General features: G+C 35.9%; 1 non-coding gene across 1 annotated transcript; it reads left to right on the top strand.

The window, feature by feature from the left end:
- Nucleotides 1-25: 25 nt before the first annotated feature.
- Trnac-gca (transfer RNA cysteine (anticodon GCA)) lies at nt 26-97 on the top strand. The gene has a single exon. It is a non-coding gene; the product is annotated as a tRNA-Cys (tRNA).
- Nucleotides 98-5,990: the final 5,893 nt, after the last annotated feature.

Genomic DNA, 5,990 nt, shown 5'->3' with positions numbered 1-5,990 from the left:
TATCATTTTCTCGAGCGTACATCGTGGGGATATAGCTCAGTGGTAGAGCATTCGACTGCAGATCGAGAGGTCCCTGGTTCAAACCCGGGTGTCCCCTGAATTTTTTTCTTGTGTTTAAACATTTTACACCTATCGACCCTAAACGGCGTGGTCGGCTTTATAGGGGTCGGGTGATAAATTTATATAGAAATGACGTCATAATTCTTTGCTTATGAAAGTGTCATTGCAATGACTTCATATATCTTGACGTCATTCTAGGTGTATTAATGATGCGGGAATGCAGCTTTCCGCAAGGATTACATCGAAGCCAGAGTTGCAGAATGGGTCAAAGAGCTCACTCTTTTGGCGACGATAGCATGTTCACAACCACAAGCTGCGTATGTGTCATTCGTAGTTGGATATCGCCAAAAATTCAACTACATATTCCGTACGGTCAAAGACCTCGACGAATACCTGATACCACTCGAAAACGTCATCAGATTCCACTTGATTCCCGCCTTCTGCGATGGAAGACAATGCAATGATACTGAACGTCGCTTGATGGCTTTGCCGACGAAATTCGGGGGACTTGGTATCATAAATGTAATAGAAGAAGCGAAATTCCAACACGAAACGAGCCTAAGTGCGACGGCCGAATTACGAGATCGTGTCGTAAAACAATGTGAAGAGCCCGTTGATTATACAAGCTCGATTTCGATAATCAAATCAAGAAAAAACCAACGACTAAAGGAATATGAGAAAATCCTTCGGGAAATTGAGCCTTCTTTACCATCCATTGAGCGCAAAGCAGTGGAAATTGCTCAATGTCCGGGTGCTTCATCGTGGCTGATGACTCTTCCTTTGAGGGAAGAGAATTTCATATTGAACAAGCAAGAATTCTTTGATGCGATTTTCATGCGGTACGGTTGGCAGATGAGGAGACTACCGATCAAATGTGCATGTCAAGCATCCTTCTCCATCGAACATGCACTTTCTTGTCACCTCGGTGGTTACGTCATTCATCGTCACAACAACATCCGTGATGCGTTAGCGATGATGTTGAAAGAAGTTGCACATGATGTGAAAATTGAACCCGCATTATTGGAACTCACAAGAACTGATAGTGCTGATTTTAAGAAATCAGCTATTTGTGGTAATGAGGCAAGGGCCGATGTTAGTGGTAACGGTTTTTGGACACGGTTTCAGAGAGCATTTTTTGATGTTAAGGTTTCAAACCTTCTAGCTCCGAGTTATCGTGAAAAATCCGTTTCAACTACATTAGCAAGCTTTGAGAAGCAGAAGAAAAGAGCTTATAACCAACGAATCCAGGAAATTGAGAGAGGGACTTTCACACACCATTGATTTTTGGTGCTACTGGCGGAACTTCCCGTGAATGTTCGATATTTTTAAATAGACTTTCTGAGAAAATCTCAGAGAAGCAAAATTGCATGAAGAGTGTCGTGATCGCCGGGATTCGACGCAAGATTTCCTTCATCTTGATCCGATCAGTTGTTGCTTGTCTGAGAGGTGAACGTGCGAGTCGCACATTTACCCCAGACCAAGTAGCACTGAAAGATCAAAAGCTGAACGAAGTCTTGTCGTCTTTCCGTGAGTGAGGCTGTGAGGTGTGATATTTAAAAAATATTTTCATTTTTATTTATTTATTTAAAGACAATTAACTTTTGTAACACAAAAGACCCGTGCCGGGACTGGCTCCGGTAATAGTATATACTATAACTAGTCATAGCTTTCACTAAATGCCCCCACATAAAGATCATGTCATGCATAAAGCTTTAATGCTTTAAATATTAAACATTAAAAAATAATCAGGAATTATTGATTGATTGAGGCGTTTGCTTGAAAAAAAAATATATTCCATTATAAAAAAATACATACTTGAAGAATTCATGCAGCTTGATAACTTAATAAAATTTAAGGAAAAGCTGGAAAAGCCTCTCAAAAATATATTTAAAAAGTTATGGTATCATTATCTTACTGATTTTCACATCTCCTGTTTGTTTGTTTTTTCTCCTGGTTTCTTTCTTATAACGATATATGTCATGATTATTATTCACTAAATAGACCTTTTCTGGTAATGTCGCAGACATCTTAGATTGTAGGCAAAATATATAGTGGTGAATAAATCAACAAGGTAACCAGTCAGAAATAGCTTGTTTTTTTCATTGGCTGCTATATTTCAACAATTCTCTATTGCTACTTTGCCTAATAAACAATAGTCAAGAGGATACTGCGTATAAAATTTATACAAAAGTTCTGCACCATCTTAAGTTGGGTGAAATAGAAACTCACTTATCCTAGTTAAGGCCCGGGCTCCACTAGCGTACGCTGTGATTGCACTTCTCAAGCAAAATCTTCTATGTTTTTTGTCAAAAGAAAAGTAAAGGAATGCCATTGTGGTTTATTCAGACGTACAGTCGAGAAAAGTTAAATGCGCCTAAATTTCTTTTCAAGTGCCTAGTCCTTTTCATGATGCAATCTTTTCTCCAAGCTGATCGCAGCGCATACAATGAAGAGACGTGCCCTTCAGGAAGCTAGACTTTTTGAGTTTATAGCTAGCGATATACTTTCCCTTTATGGTGTTTCTGTATGACTGTCTGTGTACCTAGTCTAACCACCGTTAAATGCCTTCGGGAAGGTCTCTCCTAAGTTAGAAAGCCAGAATTTGGAGCTATTTCACCAAACCACTGGAGCGTAAGTTATTTAGGCTATCACAACTGCATGAAAAAGTTTAACGTGCGCATGTAAAGTTTAAGGAGTAAGCAAACTTTTTTCAGGTTTTTCAAAAAGATTTACCGCACTGAAAAGACGTAAAAACACTCTAAGTGAGGTAAATTATTTTGAAGACCAAAAGAAAAAGTCAACCACGTTTGGATTCAACTTTACATTATATGTACATTCATCTTTTTTGTATTTTGGCGGTTGTTTTACTAAGTTAAGAAGAACTTTCTCGAGTTACGACCATATGATGGTATTTAAAGCTCAAGAAGCCCTATAAACAATAAAGGTAGTTATCAATAAAATGATAGACAAAAATAAATTAGAGTTTGAACAAAAATATCAAATGTACATTTGAAAACTTAAGCAAATTTCTTTAAAGATTCTGGAAAAAGAATTGAAATCATTGCTGAAGTGAACGTCTCACTAAATTACAGTAGTTAGTATTCAGTTTCAAAGACAAGAAACAAAATTTGACATACAAAACAACACAAAACACTTTTTCTAGTCAATGAATCAGCTCATCATCATCATAACCAGTCTGCCATTTTGTTTGTTTTGATTTGCACAAGTAATATTGTAATTCGTGTTATATCATACACTGTTTTGATTTGCATTTATAACACTCGCTTCAGCTTTTCAAAGCTAAATCAAAGCTAAAATTGTAATATGTAATAATGATAATACCATATAACGTAATATTAAAATATATACTACCGTCCCGGAAAAAAACCGAACATTTACGGAAGAGACTAACTACGGAAATGCTTACGCGACAACAACAACAACAACAACAAAACAATTCGCAAAATTTTGAGATTCCAGTCCAATATCTATGCGTGAAACTATGAGAGCCTCCTCGTCGCTACGCTCCTGCGGGGGCAATTATGAATACATACTAGCCATAGCTTGCACTAAACATGCCACCCATAATTATACTTTGGCTTACTAAACTAATACAATATGAAAAGACATTTTAGATCTGGTAGTAGTTCAGTGTAGAAAAAAACTTTTTGCACAAAATCAATTTTGCATAAAGCTTTCTTTCAAAAACAACAAGTCTATTACACCAATAAAAAAGTTAGGCGTATTATAACAAAAGATAAATAAATGGGAATAAGGCTCTGTAAAAAAAATCAATAACCCGAGGCATTCATAAAGTACGTTCAGCTATTTAGACCTAATTTCCCTCCCCCTTTTAAACTTTCTTTTATGAAATTATTTGGCAGCAAACGTACTTTGTGAGTGTTTCTCTGCCTTGATTGATATAAATATAAACCAAAATATTACTACTTTCGATGTTAAAATATAAAACTTTCATAGAATAAACTATAGAATAAACTATTTTTATGTCATGTGTTAGATCTGTACAAGTTGTATCTAAATTATACAAATAATCATCAATCAGAATAAACTACATGATGACCAACGATGAAACGTGTCAAAAAGATTTATTTCGACTCATAAATGAATGGAATAAAGGTAACAGAAGGCAAAATATGCTAAAAGTAAAGTAAAACGTAATGCAAAAAAGTTCACTTCGATCAACGTGTGCCCGCACATGTTGTTCAAAGAAGAACTTGAACAAAAGCTAAGCCATTAGGTCGATTTCCTAAAAACTCCTTTCCATGTGAAAATGGCATTATGTGGAAATGGTAAATTCTTTTGGGAATTAGAACATTTCTATAGGACAACCTTAGACTTGAATCGTCAGAAGAACAAAATAAATAATAACGTTTTATGCTAATGCAAACTCGGTTATGGTTTCAATATTTAACAAAAATCTTAAAAACAATAAAGTTTTTCACCAAATCAAATCAAATCCACTTCTTCTTCAAGTTCTGTAATTTTTGTGATCGTGCGTTTGTTTTTTGAATAAGTTATTTTAACCATGTCCGACAGCTCTAATATCTTATCTTCGATATCTTCTTTTTCAAAATGAAGAAAGTTCTTTCCCAGGAAAGGATGCAAAACCTCGGGGAAGAACGTTAAGGAGAGAGGATCATCATCGTTATTTTCAAGTTGGACATTACCCACAAATCCTAATGGTAGTTTGCTAATCAATAATCTTCCTCCACAGAGCTGACATGAAAAACTCTTTTGGTTTGGGGGCACTGTGATTTTTTTCTTACAATGAACGCAAGTTGGAAACAGATCAACGGAACATCCAATAATGGAAGCGACGATAGTAGGAAAGAATTTATCCTTGTGGGCTTTCTCTTTTATCCCAATCTAACTATCCACTGCATCCCAATTAAATCTGTTACAGCAGACATCAATTTCGATTGTTGAGTGTCAGTCAATCCATTTTGGATAAGACCGAGTGTTTTCAGTTAAGTTGGGTAATCGTAAACAGCCTTTTCGGTGGTAATCTTGCTATCATCTTTCCCCACATGTGACTGAAAATAGAAGAAGTAGTGGTTTCCACAATGACATCTCTTGCTTTCATTGGATTTATCCTTCTTTTCAACGACGGTTTCATCTTTGATCCAGGCGAACGCCCTTTTACGTTAAAAGTGCCCATTTCATTTGATATGATGGTGCTGTGGGCGTGAACAATTTCTTCATAATTAAAATTGACGGTAAACCCTTTATGACCGCGAGATTTGTAAATTGAGTTAAAACGCACGTTGTCACCTTGCGTAAGCTTTGTCAGCTAACTGTATTTGCCGCGCGTCTAGGAAAAAAGATCGTTTGATGGAACGGTTATTTTTTTCATCACGCGAATAATGGATGTTCATTGGGTGGATGTCTTCAAATGTAATCAAAATATTCGTTTCCAGTGTGCTTGCTCAGACTTGAGTGACATTTGTAATGTACCAAGTTAAATCTAAATAAAATTAAATTGAGAATTAATAAATAAAATAAGGTCTAATTTTTTGGGGGGAGGAATTTGAGCCTGAAAACGACCTTAAAGAAAAATTTTGCCAAACAGAAAATTTGGTGGATTTGGCCAAAATCCGCCAAATTATGTTTCCGCCAAAATTTCCTTTTTCCGTCATCGCCAAATTAAAAATTCTCCAAATTTCCTCATATTTAGTTCAAGTTTTCACTATTTCTGCCCCAAAAGGGTGTATTTTTTAAAATTTTCACCTTGATTTAACTTAAAATCCTTGTCCCCCAAATTAAATTCACGCAGAAATTAATTTTATTGCTGATCCGCCAAATTAAATTCCTTCTGAAAAAACTTTTTCGGCCTCCCGTCAAATTAAATCCCTGCCAAAATTTCTTCCTTTATTAAGGGACCCAAAAATTGCATTTGAAATCAGACATCG

This window comes from Clytia hemisphaerica, unplaced genomic scaffold, assembly GCF_902728285.1.
Source record: "Clytia hemisphaerica strain Z4C2 unplaced genomic scaffold, Clytia hemisphaerica genome assembly, whole genome shotgun sequence".
Classification (NCBI taxonomy): domain Eukaryota; kingdom Metazoa; phylum Cnidaria; class Hydrozoa; order Leptothecata; family Clytiidae; genus Clytia; species Clytia hemisphaerica.
Note: the sequence above shows the minus strand (reverse complement) of the source record. Positions and strands in the feature narration are given on the sequence as shown.